A 21,971-nucleotide genomic window follows, 5' to 3' on the forward strand; every position below is an offset into this window, starting at 1 on the left:
ATTGACTGTCTTATGTACAAGACTATTTGTGAATGTATTTATTCAACATATATATTTTAAGCTCTTTTTCCAGGTACAATGTGTGAGGATTTAAGAATATAAAATTGAGCAAAAACATAAAAAACTCTACCCTCATGAAGTTTATGGAGACACATCCATCAAATCCTCACACTCAAAAAGATGTAAAACGATTAGTGTGGTAAGTGTTGTGACGGAGAGGATATGGTGTTTAAGAAGGAAATCTGACTAGTCTGGAAGGGTAGAGAGAGGCTTCCCCATGTAAGGATTGATTGATTAAAACTATGAATGCTGTATAAGTAAGCTGGACTAATGTTAGGAAAGAGAGGCAAAAGCTCCAGTGACAGGGAATAGCCTGTCCCAGGACTCCATAAAATACTTCTGCTGGTGTTGGAGATGATGGTTTTTAAAGCTGTGAGTTGTGATTTATATCTGCCTTTATGGGATGTAATTAATGACATCCAGAAAACATGGATCTAATATAGGCTGGGTATATTCAGTACAGAAATAACCCTCATTGTAAAGGTGCCCTATGTCATTTATATTTTGAAGGAAACAAAAGCAAACAGTGAAGAAACATTGACTTTGATATCAAAGGTATCTGGATTTTAATTTTGATTTACTAGCTGAATGACCATGAGGACTTTGTTGACCTTCTCTGAGTTCTACTCCACAGGTTTATGTGGGGAACTATTGAGAATGAGATAACGTGTGTATAATATCAGGCACTCAGAAAATGTAACTTTGCTTAAAGAATCGTGTTATTTATTTATTTATTTATTTATGTTAATTCTCACCTGAGGACATTTTATCCATTGATTTTTTAGAGAGAGTGGAAGGGAGAGAGGGGAAGAGAGAGAGGAAAAAAAATCAATGTGAGACACATCGATTGGTTGCCTCCCGCATGCACCCAACCAGGACAGGGGATTGAACCTGTAACCCAGGTATGTGCTCTTAATGGGCAATCGAACCCTCAACCCTCTGGTGCACAGGCTGATGCTCCAATCACTGAGCCACACCAGCCGGGGCAAGAATGGTGTATTTAAATGATTCTACTGTCCTAAGTGTTGAAGCTCCTTTGTGTTTTGCTTGTATATTGTTAATGATTTTGAATTAATTAGTTTGGCATATAATTGTGTATGATAATTATTTGGCAGTGTGAGCAGATTAATTTATTCATGCTGTTCTACCTTCATGTATTTCAGTGGTTCTATTCCTCATTTACCTCCTTTATGTACATATGTTCCTTCCATCAATTAAAATATGATAATATATGATTCCTTTGTTGTTGTCCCTTTTTTCAGTTTATGTTTTGTTTCTCACAGAAAACTCTTGGCAGCCAAGGACTCAGTCTTATACCTCATTATAGCTTACTTGCCTAGCAGAATGTCCCTGTCAGGGAGCTCATGCTAATGACAGGCTAATCAAGTCAAAAAGCTTTCTTATATACAACCACTTTACCTGGCCTGAGAAGTGTCAATATGATTCCTTTAAACCTAAGTGGGAAATAGTGTTACATGTCATAGATGTTTATATCAATGTAGAAGTAAACTATTTTTATTGAAAAATAAAACAAATATAAACATAGGAAAGTAGACCCTAGAAGAAAGTTTGTACAAGCATGTAAATTAGGAATAACCCCGGAGGAACATTAATAAATTAAAATTCAATGTATTAATTCAGGCTTAGTTAGGATAACTTATAATTATATTTTATTTTATTTTTACCTTATATATGAACGTTGCCATTCAAAGTATAAACAATAACATACTTTTGAAAAATTAATACTTTAAGGCTTACTGAAGTTATTTGTTAGGGATCAAAAATGACATACTTTATAAATATAATTATAAACTTACAAACTAACCCTATAACTATGAGTAAACTATAATCCTAACAAATAAATTAATTTGAGGCCCCTTAAATTAATTAGAAATTCTTTAATTCAACACTGGACTATAAACAAATTCTTAGTATTGTAGGATGTAAGACCCAGTGGCTAAAAACTGGCATAAGCAGTAAAATCTGGGACATGGGAAACCAAAGGAAAAAAATAAACAAATGAGACTATATCAAATTGAAAAGTTTTTGCACAGCAAAGGAAACTGTCAACAAAATGAAAAGACAACCCACTGAATGGAAGAATATATTTGCCAATGATATATCTGATAAGGGGTTCAAAATTTCTAAAGGACTCAACTCATTACCAAAAAACCCAATTAAAAAATGGGCAAAGGACCTGAATAGACACTTCTCCAAAGAGAACATACAGATGGCCAAGAGACAGATGAAAAGATGCTCAATGTTGCTAATCATCAGAGAGATGCAAATTAAAATCACAATGTGATATCACTTCACACCTGTCAGAATGGCTCCATCAACAAACAAGTGCTGCTGAGGGTGTGGAGAAAGGGGAACCCTAGTACCCTGCTAGTGGGAATGCAGACTGGTGCAGCCACTGTGGAAAACAGTGTGGAGATTCCTCAAAAAATTAAAAAAGGAACTGCCTTATGACACAAAAATTTCACTTCTGGGAATAGATCCCAAGAAACGCAAAACACTGATTCAAAAGAATATATGCACCCCTATGTTCATTGCAGCCCTATTTACAACAGCCAAAATTGGGAAGCAGCCAAAATAACCATCAGTAGATGAGTGGATAAAAAGTTGTGAGACGTTTATCTAATGGAATACCACTCAGCCATAAAATAGTAGACAATCTTACCTTTCACAACAGTATGGGTGCACCTAGAGGGTATTATGCTAAGTGAAATAAGCCAGTCAGAGAAAGGCAAATACCATACGATTTCACATATGTGGAATCTAATGAACAAAATACGCAAACAAACAAAATAGAAACTGCCGGAGCCCGCCGGCAGAGTGGAACGGTCCTGAGGAAGGGGTGAGGATGGAGAAAAGACAGACACAAAAAAGATGGGATCGGGAGGACTGCAGCTCATGAGGGCTGCAGCCCCGAGTTTATTTTCCCAGCTCAATTTATACCGGAGCTGTTGTTTTTGCTGAATAGCACCCAGCTCCGCATTCCTTCCCCTTGCCCGATACAAAGTAATTCCTTTAAGGCCGTATGAATGTTCTTTCGGAGTAAACATCCTGCCTCCTGCAGGAGCTCAGACCTTGGTAACTATCTTTGTCTCAGCTTCTAATGGGAACATTTTGGGGAGGATTGAGTCCTTGGCTTGGTATGTGGCTTGACTGTCCCTTAACCCTTCAGGCCGGGGCTAACTTTCTAATAAGCCTTTCTAGAATTTCTGGCTGCAAGCTAAATTAGTACTGCCTTGGTGCCTCAAGGTCTGGGTCAGGGAGCAGGGGAGCACATCTGCAGCTCACCCAGGCACTGTGCCTGGGGCCACAGCAGCTCACCCACATCTCCCTGGGAGCAGGGGAGCACATCTGCAGCTCACCCAGGCAGCTCCTCCGTGCCTGGGGCCACAGCAGCTCCCCACAAGAAACAGACTCATAGATACAGAAAACTGACAGATGTGGGCTTGTGGGGGGCTGGGTGAAATAGGTGAAGAGATTAAGGGAGGAAAACTCAACACAGACATCATTATGGTGATTGTTAGAGGGAAGAGGTGTTGGGGAGGTAGAAGGAGGGTATAGGGGGGATAAATGGTGATAAAAGGAGACTTGACTTGGGGTAGTGAACAGACAATGCAATATACAGATGATGTATTGTAGAACTGTATACTAAAAACCTATTTAATTAGCCAACGTAACCCCAATAAATTCAATAAAAATATATTTTCAAAATGAAAATTAATTTTTGAAAAAGTAGCACCCAATTAAAAGAGAAATTTGCATTTTGGCACTTTTGTAAAAAAAAAAAAAAAGGAATATGACATTATAGGGGTTATTGGACAAATGTGGTGAATTTACGTAGACGGCCATCCAGTAGCACCCTGTCAGAAAGGCCTTCTGTTCACAAGAACTGTTGACTGGCCCAGTGAGCCCCTTTCATTATGATCGTGATGTAAAGTTGGGGATCACTTCTCCCACTACAGGAGTGGAAGGATGGGAGGGGAAGTTTTCAATGACTTATCCTTGCTGGCTTTAGAAGGTAAAATATACTCACGATACTTTCAAAATGTCTAACTGTCCATTCACGATAAGCCCAGAAGACAGGTCATCGTGTCCCGACACTGGAGGGTCCCCGGAGGAGCCCAGGCCCAGCAAGCCTGGTCACCCTAGTCCGAGGTCCTGACGGAGGAGCAGCTGACCCGCCCGCAGCAGGGGACACGGGCAGACAGGCGGCGCAGGCTGGAGAGAGGGGAGAGGCTGCTGAACCCCGATGTGTGGCTCTGGGGCAGCATGGGCCGTGAGGGTGGGAGTCCCCTGATGTGGGGAGCCGCTGGCCCCAGGCACGGAGGAGCTGCCTGGGTGAGCTGCAGAGCTGCTCCCCTGCTCCCTGACCCAGACCTTGAGGCACCAAGGCGATACTAATTTAGCCTGCGGCCTTAGATTCTAGGTAGTTGGCCCCGGCCTGAAGGGTTAAGGGACAGTCAAGCCACATACCAAGCCAAGGACTTAATCCCCCCCCAAAAGTTCCTATTAGAAGCTGAGACAAGGTTAGTTACCAAGGTCTGAGCTCCTGCAAGAGGCAGGATGTTTACTCGGAAAGAGCAGTCGTAGGGCCTTAAAGGAATTACTTTGTATCGGGCAAGGGGGAGGAAAACAGGACCGGGTGCTGTTCAGCCAAACAACAGCGCCCCTATAAAAAGAGCTTGGAAAACAAACTCGGGGCTGGCAGCTGGCAGCAGGAATGAGCTGCAGCCCTCCCGATCCCATCTTTTTTGTGTCTATCTTTTCTTCATTCTCACCCCTTCCGCAGGACCGTTGGACTCTGCGGCGGGCTCCGGCACCCTGAGTAGAAACCAGATCCCGGGGCTCCGCCAAAGAAGCCAGCGCGCCCCACCCCTGCGCAGCCTGGGGACAGTCACAGCAAGGGCATCCAGCAGCATGCCCGGGAAATCGGCTCCCCGCGCACCTGGACCACTCCAGTGACAGGGCGCAGGGGAAGGGATGGGTCTGCGGAGGCGGTCACCGACATGTCCAGAAAGATGCAGCCAGCCCACCAGCGGAGTGTGATGGTGAAGGGGGGCTTGGCCCTGCAGCAGGGCTGGGACCACCCGCGCCCTGCCTCGCTCCCCGAGGGGCCCAGGGGGCCCAGGCGCTGCTGAGCTTTGACCTGGGCCAGCTCATGAGCAAGACGGGGCTGGCCCAGCCTCCAGCACCCCTGCAGAAACCAGTGCTGGCTGCCGCTCACCGCCTGGCCGTGGATGTCAAGACCTTCATGGGGGTCACTGACTAGGCGACACTGAAGGTGTGGGGGGGACTAGACCAAGGCCACGCCGCGCCCGCTCGAGCCCTGCGCGCCCCTCTCCATCGGCTGGGGTCCCGCCAGCAGCCAGGGGCTCCCGGCCTCCTGGCAGCGCTGACAGTGCCAACCCTTTTGACTGACAGCTAGTCGGAAACCTCTCTTACTAGCTTAACCGTATTCTAATTTGGTTTCCTATTTTGTTCTGTTTTGTTGAATCATGGTGTTCAGAAAGGCCCGGGGTCCAAAACCTGGCGTTTTCTTCTGAGAACTAGAACTGCACCTGAGAAGCGTTGAAGGATCATGAAGAAGAGATTGCAGATGTCTTTATGGAAAGGCCCAGAATCACTGGGAAGGAGAGAGGGTGAGAGGGAAACCCCAGAACACCCAGGGGGGCGGGGACTCTCCTGCCTCCCACAGAGCAGAATCCAGGCTGGGATCTTTGCTGTGGGGACACTCTTCAGTTGCAGTGTGCTAATACCACTCTACAAAGAGGCAGAAGCTACATGCTGAAGGCTTGAGTCCTTTCAGAAAAAGAACCACAACCCTGTCGTCTTTGCCGCCTTTCACTTCCAGGGGGGCCTGGGAAGCGCTGGGTTGGAAACCAGCTGTAGGACACACTAAAAACCCCTCTTTTTTCACCAGAACAATGGGCCAGGTTTTTTTGCAACAATGTTCTTGGGAAGCAGAAACGATTTGTGCCAGAGCATCTCCAACCTGCATGGAGAAGAGGCTCTGGAACCATCCTCGTTTTCATTTTTATGTAATTTATAAAGAAAGATTAAAGCCATGTTGACCATTTTACGGCCCCTGGCTTTAAGTAACCTTTCACTGTGACCCCCAGCAGAGGGGCAGCAAACCGGAGATACCGGGTTTTCTTCTGCTGTCCAGTTACACCATCCATTCTGCTCAATACGTTTGAGAACTACACCCTCCCTTTAGTTTGTAGGGGGATAAAAATTCTTCTCAGGAAGAACATGATGAACCATACAGTTACTTTGATCTACTAAAAAGGCATCACCAGTAAAAAAAGAAAAAAAAAAAGAAAAGAAAAAAAGAGAAACAAAAAGCAAAGAGGGTGCTTCTTTCCCCCTCAAGGAGATTAAATAGAACAGCATTTAGACATCACGGGGTGACTGAATTGCTCTGTCATTCTGTCTAAATATCTCAAAACATAGTTTGTCTAATGAGTAGTTCATATTGGATGTTTCTCACCTTCTTATCACCAAATGCACAAAATTGCCTGACTCAACTCTGTGTACATCAGAGGAGGTATTGGTCTGATGTGATGTTTCTCCATGATTTCAAATAGAGCTAAATATGGTTATGTTCCTCTTTTGTTCAAACGCTTGATGTTCTGAAACCTTTGGGACACAATAAAACAGAATCAATAGTAGCAGCTTTATGTTTTGCAACTTTGTTTCTCATTTTATTTGAATCTCTTGAATAAATAGGCCCTGAACCACTGTGGATTTATAATAAAAAGTTTTTTTTCTCTCCTGTTACTTTCAAGGCCATTTCCATCCCTTAGGATTCTGGTTTTTTATTTCTCACATATTTTTAGATTAAAATGCACTTGATCTCCCATGAATCTTAGTGCTATGATTATATCCTGCATGCTCTTGAATCATAAATCTCTCCCTCTCCACTGATACCTTCCACATCTTCATACATGAACACTTTTCCACTTGCCTTAAAATATTTTGAGGTTTCTTCCCCTTCTGTTAACCTTCTTATGCTTCTCCTTACTTTTGGTTCTCGAATTCATAATTTCTGTCCAGTACTTACATTTTCTCACCATTCATTACTCACCAGGTTCTTGTAATTCTGCTTTTATGCTATATAAAATTGCCAAATACACATTTCATATCAAATTAAGTGACCTTTTCCCTACAAACTTATTCTGACTCTTTCTTTGTGATCCAAAACAGCCTACATATCGTTACCACTTAACTCCTCAAAAATGCACATTTAATTCTGTCATTTCCATAGTGATAAATCTCCATGTCTCCCACTATGTAGAGGACTTCACCTGGCACACAGGGCCCTCCCCAATCTGAACTCACCATGAAAGCCAGATCAGATGGCTTATGCGTTTATAAACTTGGTAGGTGTGCTAAATTGTCTTCTTATAAGCGTTGTAACAACACTCTCATAAAAACACCTCCCCCAAAGTAATGAACTATCAAGCCATGAAAAAGACATGGAGGAACTTTAAATGCATTTTTCTAAGTGAAGAAGCTGATCTGAAAAAAGGAGACGTACTGTATGATTCCAATTATACGGCATTCTGGAAAAGGTAAAATATGGAAACAGGAGATCAGTCAGTGGTTGCCAGGAGGAGCGAGGGGCGAACAGGCAGAGCACAGAGGGTTTTTAGGGCAGAGAAGCTGTTTTGTCTGATTATGGCAGATATACCTCCTCCTACATTTGCAAAAACCCGTATCACGTGCAACACCAAGAATACACCCGAAAGTAAACTGTGGGCTTTGGGTGATGATACCGTGTCGGTGCAGGTTTGCCTGTTGTAATAAATGCCCGCCCTCGCGTAGGGTGTTGAGGGAGGGGAGGCCCTGTGCAGGTGTAGGGCCAGGAGGATGAGGGAGCTCTCTGTACTTTCTGCTCAAGTTTGCTGTGAATCGAAAGCTTTTCTAAAAAAAGAAAGTCTACTTTAAGTGTTTCTCCAAAGCCTCACCCTAGAATATAAAATAAAACTTTAAAATGTTTGCCCACAGGGTCGGTGAAAATTGTATCTCAGGGTAGTTACAATGATCATTTCTCTTATTATGAATAAAAGAATTTCTTTTTCTGTGAGCCCCACTCATGTCCTTCGTTCTTTTCTCTATGGGGTCATTGAGTTTTTACCTGTTTTGAAGAGGTTTTTTAATAGTCTTTAAACAAGCTTCACTGTGTTTGCTTTGTTGAAGTTTAGTTCCTCTTATATATAAGAATCCTTTGGGGTTTTTAAAAATTTTTTCCAATTATACTTGACTTACAATATTATATTAGTTTCAGCTATACAATATAGTGATAGTGATTTATATACCTTGCGAAGTGATCACCCCAGTAAGTCTAGGACCCACCTGGCACCATCCGTAGTTATTACAATACTATGGACTGCATTCCCTGTGCTGTACTTTACACCCATGACTATGTTTATAACTGGCCATTTGTACTTCTCAGTCCCTTTCACCTTTCCGCACACACCCCAGCCTCCTCCCTCTGACAACTATCAGTTCTCTGCATCTATCAGTTGTTGTTTTTATTGAATGTATTGGAGTGACATTGGTTAATAAAATTATATAGGTTTCAGGCATACAGTTCTACAACACCCCATCGGTATAGTGTATTGTGTGTTCACCACCCCAAGTCAAGTCTCCTGCCATCACCACTTATCCCCCCTTACCTTCTTCTATCTCCCCCCTCCCCATCTGGTAATCACCATGCAGTTGTCTGTGTTTATGAGGTTTCCTTCCTCCCTCCCTCTCTCCCTCCCTTTCTCATTTATTTATTTATTTATTCATTTATTTGCTTAATCCCTTCACCTTCTCAACCAGCCTCATACCTTAGGCAACCGTCAGTTCTTCATACTATCATTTTGTTTCAGTTTTATTCATTTTTGTTTTTTAGGTGCCACATATAAGTGAAATCATATGGTACTTGCCTTTCTCTGTCTTCTTCCACTTAGCATAATGCCTCCTAGGTCCATCCATGTTGTCCCAAATGCAATATTTCATTTTTTTGTGTGTGACTGAGCGATACTCCATAGTATATATGTAAATGTTCTTATTTAGTTACACTTTTATGTAACACCTTTAGTCTTCTTCCACAAACATTGATCAGATCATTACATTTCATCTTCTACCCCTTCCTTTCTCTCTCTTCCACAATTCAGTTTCAGTTAATTATACTCTTTAGTGTTTAGTTTTGTTGTTTTTACTTTTAAATATATATTTTTAAATATATCTTTATTGATTTCAGAGAGAAGAAAGGAGAAGGAGAGAGAGATAGAAACATCAATGATGAGAGAGTCATTGATTGAGCCCACAACCCGGGCATGTGCCCTGACCGGGAATCGAACCCCGATCGCCTGGATCCTAGGGATTGATGTTCAACCCCTGAGCCAAGCCCGGCAGGGCTAAATATTTTTAAATAAAGTTTATTACTTGATTTGTTGTCCTTAAATGATACCCTTTCACTCCCAGCTATCAAAGATGATGGAATCAGTAAACTCACTTTACTTCCCACTTTTTTCTATTTCCTTCCCAATTGTTGACATTAGTGGTAGTGCTGTATTGTCAAGGCATATAATAATATTCAATACTTTTCTTTTCACCCCAGTCCCCACATCTGTTTGAATATTAGTTCTTCATTAGATATGTTCATGGCTTACCAACAGTGAGGACTTCCACCATAATTTCAGAAATTATTCCTTGCTTTGCTGAAGTCATTCTCTAATACTTTATTTAAGAAGCATTTGGGGAAGTATATTCCTTGAATTCTAGCATGTTTTGTGCTCTTTGTCTATATACTTGAAGAACTTTCTAGATATCAAATTGATGACTTTCTTCTTTTAAAAAATCTCGAATGTTGCTCTACTGCCCTCAGATGTTGAATGCCTTTTCTTGTTATTTACTCTTAGAAACCACCTTAGATAGTTTTTCTGATGCCTTCATAGTCCTTGTTTTCCTCTCCTAATTAAAACAAATAGTAATAAAGGGCAAATTTAGAGTTCATGGGAATCAATATTCTAGCAGTGAAAAGGTTGTGTCTACAATGTCCTCAGCAGATCATATCAAAATCTTCTTAAGCGTCTCCAATGAGCACCCACCCATTGTTAGCCAAAGTTGCTTTTGTGACAGAGCACAATAAAAAATATAATGTTCTTCCTCACTTAAAGTGAAATTCTATATCATATGACACATTTTTCTTGATTATTCAATTATTTTAAAGAAATACATATAACCAAAAATAGCTAAGTAACCCTACATATATCTTTTCTTTTGTGTATTGAATTAGATACAAGATCAAAGGCATGCAAATAAATGTTTCGGAAATGTTCTCTAATTTCTAAGGTAACCCAGCTGCTAGTTGAGGCCTCCTGCCCTTCAGAAATGGGGTTCAACTTGGCCTAAATACCAATTCCATAACCTGTGACAGTCCAGAGCCCTCCCCACGATTTTCCTGGCATCCTAATTGAACTCTCCCTCTCAGGAAAGAGGGCTTCTATCTTTCCCTGGCTCTGCCCCTTGTTATGTTTTTCTTCTTTCTTGCCCTTTCCTCCTGATGCAATCAAAATGTCCCTCTCCTGGGCTCTTGCAAGGCAAGCCCAAGCTGCATTGTGATCCAGGATTTTGCAGCACGACAGACTTGTTCACTCATTTCCTCCAAACAAGCACAACGCTGTCCTTGAAAGGAACTCAGGTGGGTGCCTTTGATGCCACCTTTTGCACAAAGAAACGGTGAATCAATCATATATCTGTTAATGTAGGATGGACATTTACCTTTCATTTCCTCTTGTCTGATTGCTGTTGTAGGCAAAGACAGGTATCTCAAGTCTCAGTTGTGGCATCGACTGAAGGTGACCCGCAGTGGTGCAAACCCTGGGTGGGAAACCAAAGACCTGACTCCACCGTGGACCTGCCTTGCTTTTCGCCTTGATCATGTAGCTTCTCAGGGTCTCAGAACTTCACAAAGTTCCTGGGAGGATGCAAAGATCTCCTACGTGTGAAAATACTGCGCAAAGCGCACAGTACCGTACAGGTGTCTGTTGCGATTATTCCTGTGATGTTCATTTAAAGCAACAAACAGACCATGTGTCGTTGAACACAGTTGTGAGGAGAAGACTCACAGCTTGCACTTGATAAGCTTCCCAGATTTAGCAACATCTTGGCTGCAGGTTTGGCCAGGAAACTGTAAAGATCTGTTTTGTGGGGGGAGAGCCTGAGGACTTTCTTCTCTTTTTAGGGCTCAAATTTGTGAGACTGTCCTTTCTGTGTGGTTTTTTTGTGTTGTTTTTTTTTTTTTAACAAGTCCACCTCCGGTCCAGATGGCATAAGGAAGCACAGTGGCAGGACAAAAAAACAACAGCAATTGCATTTTTTCAAATATTCATCCATTTGTATGCGATTCAGAAGACTGGGAAATGTTTGAGCACAGCTTCAAGGGTAAGCAAGATCACCGAAATATAGGATATCAGTGATTCAGAGGCAGGGAGTAGTAAAGTGACACTTATTTATGCAGGGCTGGGATAAACAGTTTTATTTTTGCATCAGTTCTCCAACTCGCCTTAGCAGAGCCCCACAGGAGGAAGGGATGGATGCAGCAGCTGGGTGAGCGCTCGCCGAGTCTGGAGGATCGCCAGTCTCAGGAGGAGCAACCAGAGCGCAGAAAGGAAGGAGACAGCTGACACCGAGGCCAGGAAGCGGTGGCTTATTTTTGCCCCCCAATCCTTTCTGCATACATTTGATAGCCAATCACTCTGAGAGTGAACATCATCTCTGTTTCATGCTTCTCTTTCTCCTAAAGTCATCAGTGACCTCCTAGTTGCAAAACGGGACAGTTTTCCCTCCATTCTCTCCCTCTCTAATTTGCCCAGAACATTAAACGCTGATGGCCGCTTCTCTGTGACCCTCCCTTTCCCACCGGCCTCAGGGCAGCCCTCTCAGATCGGCTCCCTGTCTCTTACACCTTAGGCCCTGGCAACTCTTTCCAGGCCCATACTACGAAGTAGAGGTGGTGCCAAGGATTTTACTGTGGTTTCTTTTATTCCTGTCATAACCCTATGCCCTTGGAAACTTAGCTAACTCATGGTTTCAATGATCAGTTCTGTTGCTCTCAGACACTATAGCGTCATCCTAATTTTCTCTCCCCATTTTGACCAGTTTCAGCTATACCTGTAACTAGATGTGTTATCAATATCCCCAACTCACTCTTTAAAAATTAAACTCTCTCTCTCTCTTCCTCTCTCTCTCAAATTAATAAAAACATATCCTCAGGTGAGCATTAAAAAAATTAAATAATAAAATAAAATAAAAAATAAAATAAAATAAAATAAAATGTGGGGGTCCTTGCCTTTTAGAGACATATACTAAAATAAGTACAGATAAAATCATAGGACTAATATACTTTAAACACAGTCCAGGGGTGAAGGTAACTGGGTAGGGGAACAAATGCAACAACATTGACCATGAGTTGATAACTCCTGGCCTGGGTAGTGTCTGGATGAAAGTTCATTATATTACTCTTTGTTGTTGTATATGTTTGCAATTTTCCAACATAAAATGTTTTTTAAAAGATACCAATGTAAAAGTCCCACCTCAGGGTTGAGAACCACCAGAGCAAAGGATAGCAAATACTAGCATCTCTAATTCCACCTCACTTTCCTCCAGCGTTTCAGACACTACCAGTCCACCATGTCATCTTTTCACTGTAAAATTTCATAATTCTTCCAACACAGCTTTTCAGGCTGCCATTGCCAGTTAGCACAGTAAAGGGAAATATTATTTGCAATCTTTGCACAAGGGCAAATGTGACAGAAATTGCCAGTTGTCTACCAATACCCCTGTTCCCCTTTTCCTTATCAATAGAAACCTTGAATTTTAGCCGGTCATGAAGCTAATCAGAATAAACACTGTATGTCCCATCTTCCCTTGCAACCAGGTGGGACCATGGGACGAAATCCAGGCCAATGGCATGCAAGAGGGAGTGGTATATGCAGTTCCTGGGGGGGAAAAAGGACAAAATAAAATTAAAAAATTAAACTCATTCTTTCCTTCCTGAAACTCCTGCCCCCATGTTCTCTGATTTTAGCAATAGCACTATTGTCCCCAATCCAGCTGCCTATCTACTCTACCCCCACCCATTGCCCTTCCCATCAAGTAAAATTTACACTTTAGTTTCATCTTTAATTTCTCTCCAACTCTCCCTCCCTTCTCACTCTCTCTCCCTCTATCTTTTTCTCTCCCTTCCTCTCCCTTTCTTTCCCAATTTCTCTCATTAGATAATTGGATACGAAGACTTGCCAATTTCACTAGCTCAGTTTTGTTAACTGTTTCCTATTTCTCCATTTGACCTGAAATTATCCCAAATTAGGTTCACTAACTCTCAATTTTTTTTTCTTTTTTATTATAACAAATTTCAAACTTAAATAAAAAAATGTAAATATAAAGATAAGAAAAAGCTGTGAAAAACAACCTTATATCGCAAATGTTAATGTTTTCCATTTTAATACGTAAAACATTGAAAATTGTCTACTCATGTTTATAACCATCACTACCATACATTCCCTTCCCTCCCTTTTCCACAATTACAACTATTCTGAAATTGGACAATATCCTTCCCAGCAATTTCTATAATATTAATAAACATGGATGCATTAAGAATACATAGTATAGTTGTGTGGACATTTTTAGATTTTATGAATGGTATACTATAGATATCTTTTTTCAACTTTTTTTCATCACTTAACACTGTGCTTCTAAGACAAGTCCATGATGATTCATTCATTTTAATTAATGTATCGATATCATTGAATGATTTCACCACAACTTCTTTATTTCTCTATTGATTTATATTTTCAGCATTTTTTGTTAATATGATGTGTATTGAACAACACAACTCTTGTATACCTGTTAAAATTTCTTTAGGTTCTATACTGAAAGTAGAATTACTGGGTATGTGCATCCTCAACTTTACTGGAAATTATTGCCAAATTCCTCCCTAAAGTGATGTATCAACTACCAACACAAAGAGATCCTACTCCCACATATTCTTGTCAACACTTGATGCTATCAAGATTTTTAATTTTGTCAATTTGATGAATGCAAAACTATATCTGATTGTTGCTCCAAATTACATTTGTATGGATCCTAGTGAGATTAATCATCTTTTCATATATTTATTGTCTATTTAAGCTTTCTTTTCTATATATTGCCCATACTTATTACTTGTTATTTTTCTTTTGAATTATTATGTTATTCTGATTCATTTATAGGATTTCTTAAATATTTTATATATCAATATTCTTTTTGTTATATGCAAATAGATTTCTACAGCTATCTTATTTTTAAAATGGCATATGACATCCTTTGTTGCATAAAAATATTAACTTCAGTGAGGCCAGATTTCTAAATTTTTCTTTATATTTAGAGTTTTTGAATCTTGTTTAAGAAATATTTCCCTGTCTCAACACACCCTTCTCTAGTTTTTAAACAAATTTTTTTTTTTTTTTTTTTTTTTTGCTGTTCTTTAATGCTGTTTGGTAATTATGTCTTTGTCATATGATATGTGAATGGGTATGATAGGTCTCAACATATAATATACATCTTTTACTTGCATTTTCTTCTTTAAGATTTCTCTATTCTTGGAGCTTTAGTTAAAATGCTTTCTCTGGTTATAAAATGTATACTTTATAATTAGCTTGTCAAGTTCCAGAAGCAAACTAGTCAGATTCTTATTGGTATTGCTTTATATTTATGGAACATTTCAGAGATAGTCAATAACTTTACAGTTTTGAAGCTTCACATCCACGAGCATATTCCTTTGTGTGTCTAGGTCTACTTTTTTTTTTTTTTAATATATCTTTATTGATTTCAGAGAGAGGAAGAGAGAGGGAAAGAGAGAGATAGAAACATCAATGATGAGAGAGTCATTCATCGGCTGCAGCCCACAACCTTGGCATGTGCCCTGACCAGGAATCAAACCCCAATCTCCTGCATCTTAGGTTGATGCTCAACTGCTGAGCCACGCCTGGCTGGGCTGTCTAGGCCTACCTTAACTCTCCCAATAATGTTTTGTAGCTCTTAATGTAATAAAGTATGTTGTTTTGACATCATTCATTAGATTTATCTCTATTTGATGTTTTAGATACTATTGTAAATTATATAATTTTGTAGCTTTAAAAAATTTGTTTATTAGTGATATGTAGAAATGCAACTGATTCTTATATTTTAACCTTATACATAGTGGTCTTTGTAGATTCATTTACTAATTCCAATAGTTTGTCTGTAGGCACAAAAATGTAATCTGCAAATAACGGCCTTTCTCCCTTCTTTTCTAATTGTTATAATATTAGCCTTGCCTTGCTGTCCTGGCTAAGATCTCCAGTATAATACTGACATGAACTAATAATAGCAGATAACTTTGTCTCACTTTGATTTCAGGAAAAAAGCTTTCCATAATTCATCATTAAACACGAAGTTTTCTATTGATTTTTAAAATTTTTTATTATATGTCTTTACTTATTTTAGAGAGAGGAAAAGGGAGAGAAAGAAACATCAATGTGAGAGGGAAACATGGATCGGCTGCCTCCTGCGCGCACATACCCTCAACCAGGACCACACCTGAACCTGGGCATGTGCCCCGACAGAGAACCAAACTGGCAACCCTTCACTGCTCAGGGGTAGGCTCAACCTCCTGAGCAACACCAGCCAGGGTTCTGTTGGTTTTATTTGTAGTTACTCTTTATCAATATAGGGATTTTCCTTTTATTCTTGGTTTACCAAAAGTTTTTATCATGAATGAGTGTTAAAGTTTGTCAAATGTTTTTTCTTTATCTAGCAAAGGGATCATATTCTCCTTTTGTCAGTTAAGGTGATCAACTAAATTAATTATCAAATGATTAGCTACCTTGAATTTCTTGAAATGCATGTCAGGTGGCACTGTTGTATTATCTTTATATCTCTGTATTACATTTACTAATATTATAGTTCAGATTATTGCATCCAATGACATGGCATGGGACTAGCCTTTACTTTCACTTTCTTGTAATGTCCTTGTCAGATTTTACTATAAATTTTATTCTGGCTCCATAAAAAGATTTGGCAAGTGTTCTTTCTTTCTTTCTGTGTTCTGCAAAGGTTTGTATATGATGGTGGGGTTTTTTTCCCCTTAAATATGGTGGAATAATTCACTAGTAAAGCTATCTGGCTCTGGAGTATCCTTTATGAAATGATTTTAAATTATTTTAAAAGTCTAGTATAAAAATAACTACTGAAAGTCTCTATTTCTTCTATTTTCCTAGAAATTTTTCCATTTAATCTAAATTATTAAATTTATTGTCATGAAGTTGTTTGTATCTTCCCATTATCCTTCTAATGCAATTTGTATCTAGAAAACTGTCCAGTTTTTCTTCCCTGATATGACAATTTGTGATTTTTCTCTTGTTGATATTTTCAAAGAACTAACTTTAGGTTGTTTAATTTATTTTATGTTTTTTATTGTTATGATTTTTGCTGTTAGTCTTACTTACCTCTTTCTGCTTTCTTTGGGTTTATTTATAGGGTTTCTTTTTCCTAGCTTATTGGGATAGAAGCTGAGTTAACTCATTTTTAGTATATATTCTTTCTAGGAAATATATTTAAAATTATAAATTTCCCTGTAGGTCCTGATTTCTCTATGTCTCACAGTTTGAAAATCTTTTATTTCAAATATTTTCTAAATTCCACTTTTATTTCTTTGTCCTTGGGTTATTTAGAAGTGTGTACCAATTTATAATCCACCAACTCCACAAGAGTTTCCTTTTTTCCCACATCCATGTCAGTTTTGTTATTGACTGTCTTTTTAATGATGGCCATTCTAATGTTTAATTTTTAAACAGTTTGATATTTCTTAGTTGTGTTGACATCAGTTTCTAGCTTAATTATTCTGTGGTTAAAGAACCTGCTATAAGTTATTTCAGTTTTTAAAAATTTATTAAGGCTCCCTTTCTGTCCCAAAATATGCTCATTTTTGGTATGTAATACATACATACTTGAGAAAGACTGTGTTTTCTGTAGTGATTTTGTGCAGTGTATTAATTGTGTTCTTTGTATTTTCTAATTCTTTATTGAATTTTATGTTTTTATTTAAACTCAAATTTTAGATTCCTTTTTTGGAATAGAACAAGCACTTCACTTGTTTACAGGTTATATCTGAGTTGTAAAAATTATCTCACTCTCTCAATGTTTCTGTAATTCTTCGATTCATTTCCCCATTCAATCCTGGTTGTCACAATCAGAGAGAAAATGCAAAGATACTTTTTGTCTCACTTCCATAGGGAAAACCTAGCAACAGACAGGAACTGTCCAGGTCTGTCAAATAGGTGCATTTGAATTTGTCTGTTTATTCTGTCAGCTACTGAGAGATGTTACTATTATAATTACTGATTTATAGTAACTCTTCTTTAGGTTTGTAAATTTTTGTATTTTTATATTTTAAAGTTACCTATTGGGCATGTACAGATTTAGAATTGTGTTACCTTCACTGTGGATTTAACATAATTATTATGAAATGTTCCTATTTATTTCTAGATTTGCCTTACTTTTCTATGACAGTTAATACTGTGGCTATAGAAACTATCTCTTGGTTAGTGTTTGCATAGATTATATTTTTACGTTATTTTTTCTAACATTTTTATATTCTTACATTTGGATATGTTTCTTATAAACAGCTTATATTGAATTTGGTTTCTGTAATCAGTCTGTCAATCTTAGTTTCAAATTGGATTACATAGCCCCTGTAAGCTTAATGACTTACAGCTCATCCAGAGACATAGAAACATGCAACAGACTGAGGAATCTGTGTTTAAAACCAAAAATGTTTGCTTTATTTGGACTCCCTCCCATTTTTTCTTTTTTACTTTCTCTTCTCTTTTATTAAATATTGTGTCTTTATTATTTAATTTTTCACTCTATTAACTAATTCAAGCTACATTATCTTTCTGTTCTTTTAATGATTACCTTCTAACTTAAAATATTGATATTTTACTTAATAAATTTATGCAAATTATTACCTGATCACTTCCCAGATAATGCTAGAGTTTTAGACCATATCAACTCCACTTACCCTCTCACATCTTTGGGTTATTGTAATACAGTTTAATTTCACACATATTTTTCCAGTTTTATTGAGAAATAATTAAAATATATTACTATATAAGTTTAAGGTGTACAGCATGATGGTCTGATTTGCATATATTGGGAAATAATTACTACCATAGGTTTAATAATTATATATCACCTCATATGGATACAGTAAAGAGAAAAAAATTTCTCCCTATGATGAGAACCCTTAGGATCTCCTTTCTTAACAACTCTCCTAACTACCATAGAGCAGCCTTAGCTATAATCTGTATGCTGTACGTTACATCCCTGGTACTTACTTATCTTTTAACTGGAAGTTTGTACCGTTTGACCACCTTCTCCAGTTCTCTTTCCCTCCATCCCCCACTTCTCGTAACCACAAATCCGATCTCTTTTTCTATTACTTTGGTGTTTTGTTTTAGATTCCACATATAAGTGAGATCATACAGTATCTGTCTTTGTCTGACTTATTTCACTTAGCCTAACGCCCTCAAGCTCCATCCATGCTGTTGCAAAATGGTAGGATCTCCTCATTTTTATGGCTGAGTAATATTCCGTTGTTTATATACCACAACTTCTTTCTCCGTTCATCCACCAGTGGACACTTATGTTGTTTCCATGTCGTGGTTATGGCAAATAATGCTTTAATAAATATGAGGGCACAGATATGTTTTCAAGTTAGTGTTCTTGTTTCCTTTGAATGTATTTCCAGAAGTGGAATTGCTAGGTCATATGGTAGTTCTCTAATTGTTTCAGAAACCTCTATACTATTTTCCATAGTGACTGTACCGATTTATAATCCACCAACTCCACAAGAGTTCTCTTTTTTCCCGTATCCATGTCAGTTTTGTTAACGCCTGTCTTTTTTATGATGGCCATTCTAACAGGCATGAGGTGTTATCTACTGTGGTTTTAATTTGCATTTCCCTAGTGACTAGTGATGTTGAGTATCTTTTCATGTACCCGTGACCATTTGTTTGTTTTCCTTGGAAAGATGTCTATTCAAATTCTTTGGCTATTTTTTAATGGGATGATGATGATGATGATTTTGCTATTGAGTTGTATTTCTTTACCTGATATATAGCTTGCAAATATTTTTTTCCATTTTATAAGTTGTCTTTTCATTGTTACTTTTGCTGTGCCACATTTATTTTAAATATCCAAGACAGTATATATTGTTTTGTACAGTGAATAATCATTTATATTTAATCATTTATATTTTTTCTTTTTCAGGGATCTTTATTAATTATTATATTGCCTTTTTTTTAATGATTTCAGTTCTGTGGTGTTTTTTTACCTTTATTGTTGCAAGTATTACAGATGTCCTATTTTTCCCCCATTGATCCCCTCCATCCCACATCCACCCCACCCCCAGGCCTTCCCCACAACAATGTCTGTATCCATGGGTTATGCTTAGAAACATATAAGTTCTTTGATTAATCTCTCCCCACCCACTCCCCTTGCCCCCACCTTCCCTCTGAGATCCCTCTGTTCCATGCTTCTATGTCTTTGGATCTATTTTGTTCATCAGTTTATTTTGCTTATTACATTCCACATATGAGTGAGATCATGTCGCACTTGTCTTTCTCTGACAGGCTTATTTTGCTCAGCATAATACTCTCCAGTTCCCTCCATGCTGTCCCAAAGAAACCATAAACAAAATGAAAAGGGAGCCCACTGTATGGGAGAACATATATGCCCATGACACATCTGATAAAGGGTTAATATCCAAAATATATAAAGAACTCATACAACTGAACAAAAGGAAGACAAACAATCCAATTAAAAAATGGGCAAAGGACCTAAATAGACACTTCTCCAAAGAGGACACACAGATGGCCGAGAGTCATATGAAAAATGTTCAAAGTCACTAATCATCAGAGAGGTGCAAATTAAAACCACAATGAGGTCTCACTTCACACCTGTCAGAATGGCTCCATCAACAAGTCAACGAACTACAAGTGCTGGCGAGGCAGAGAAAAGGGCGCCCAGTACACTGCTGGTGGGAATGCAGACTGGGGCAGCCACTGTGGAAAACAGTAGGGAGGTTCCTCAAAAGATTAAAAACGGAGCTGTCATTTGACCCAGTGATTCCACTTCTAGGAATGTATCCTAAGAAAACCGAAACACCAATTACAAATTATTTATGCACCCCTATGTTTATAGCAGCCTAATTCACAATAGCCAAGATCTGGAAACAGCCTAAGTGCCCATCAGTAGATAACGGGATAGAAAAGCTGTGGGACATTCACACCATGGAATACTACGCAGCTGTAATTATTACATTTCTGTCTGGTATCATCTTACTTTCACCGAACCCTTCTTACAACTTATTTTAGTGTAGGTCTGCTGATGAAAAGTTGTCTTACTTTGGTTTTTTAAAAAGTGAGATCATTACTTAAGGATTTTTTTTCTCTGTTTATAAAATTAAAAGTTGGCAATGTTCTCTCATCACTTTAAAGGTGTCATTGTATTTTCCTCTGGCATCTACATAGTTTGTTGGAAAATCCAGTTTTAAGTCTTATAATTCTTCTCTGGAGTTAATGTTCTATTACTGTTCAAGATTTCTCTGTCTTTGATTTTCAGCATTTTGACTGATGTTCTTATGCGTGGTTTTCTTTATGTTTATCTTGCTTGAGACTTACAGAGCTTCTTAAGTCTATGAGTTGATTTTTTTTTCATCAGCACTGGAAAATACTGGCCATTATATCTTCAAAAAATGCTTAGCCGTATTTCCTCTTTCCTCTTTTAGGACTCCAAATACACACTTTTAAAGAAGTTTTTCTATGCCTCACGTATATCTTATGTTCTTTTCTATCTTTTTCTTTTTCTTTCTGTACCTCAGTTTATATATTTTCTACTGACATGACTTCCTGTTTGCTAATCTTATACTTCATATGTGTGTTTTCAATCACAGTTTACAGTCACTATTATTTGGTATTAGTTGCAGGTGTTCAGCATAGCGGTTAGACAATAACATGCTTTACATAGTGTTTTCCCCGGTATTGCCAGGACCCATCTGGCACCATACATTCGTGGTTTTTTGATGAAGTAGTTCTTTACAAAACCTTTGATTTTTTTAAATTGGGTTGATTTCTTATTATTGAGTTTGGGGAGTTCTTTTTCTATGCTAGATATAAAAGATCTTTATTAAAAAAATGCATTTTAAAAATAGTTTCTGCTAGTTTCTGGCTTGTCCTTCCATTCTCTAACAGTGACTTTCAAAGAATAGAGATTTTTTTTTTTTTAATTAGGGTATAATTTTGATGCCACATTATGTTGGTTTCAGATATACTATACATATAATGATTTGATATTTGTATAGGTTGTGAAATAATCACCACAATAAGTCTAGTTAATCTTAATCACCACACATAGATACAGAATTTTTTTCTTGCGATAAGAATGTTTAATATTTAGCAATTTTCAGTGTGCAATATAGTATTACTAACTGTTGTCACCATGCTGTACATTACTTCTCCAAGACTTATTTACTTTTTTACCAATAGCTGGAAGTTTGTACTTTTTCACCCTCTTTGAGCATTTCGCCCATGTCCCCCAATAACCAACATCTGCCAATCCCTTTTCTGTATCTATGAGTTTGATTCTTAATTTAATAAAAGCCAAATTTACCATTTTTCTTTATATGTATAGTGTTTTAGTATCATATCCAAGAAATCATCATCAAATCCAAGGTTACAAAGATTTATTCCTACCTTTTCTTCTATGGGTTTTTAATTTTACATTTAGGTTTATGACCTATTTTTGAGTTAATT

Source organism: Miniopterus schreibersii, assembly GCF_964146895.1.
Source record: "Miniopterus schreibersii genome assembly, chromosome: 1".
Lineage (NCBI taxonomy): Eukaryota > Metazoa > Chordata > Mammalia > Chiroptera > Miniopteridae > Miniopterus > Miniopterus schreibersii.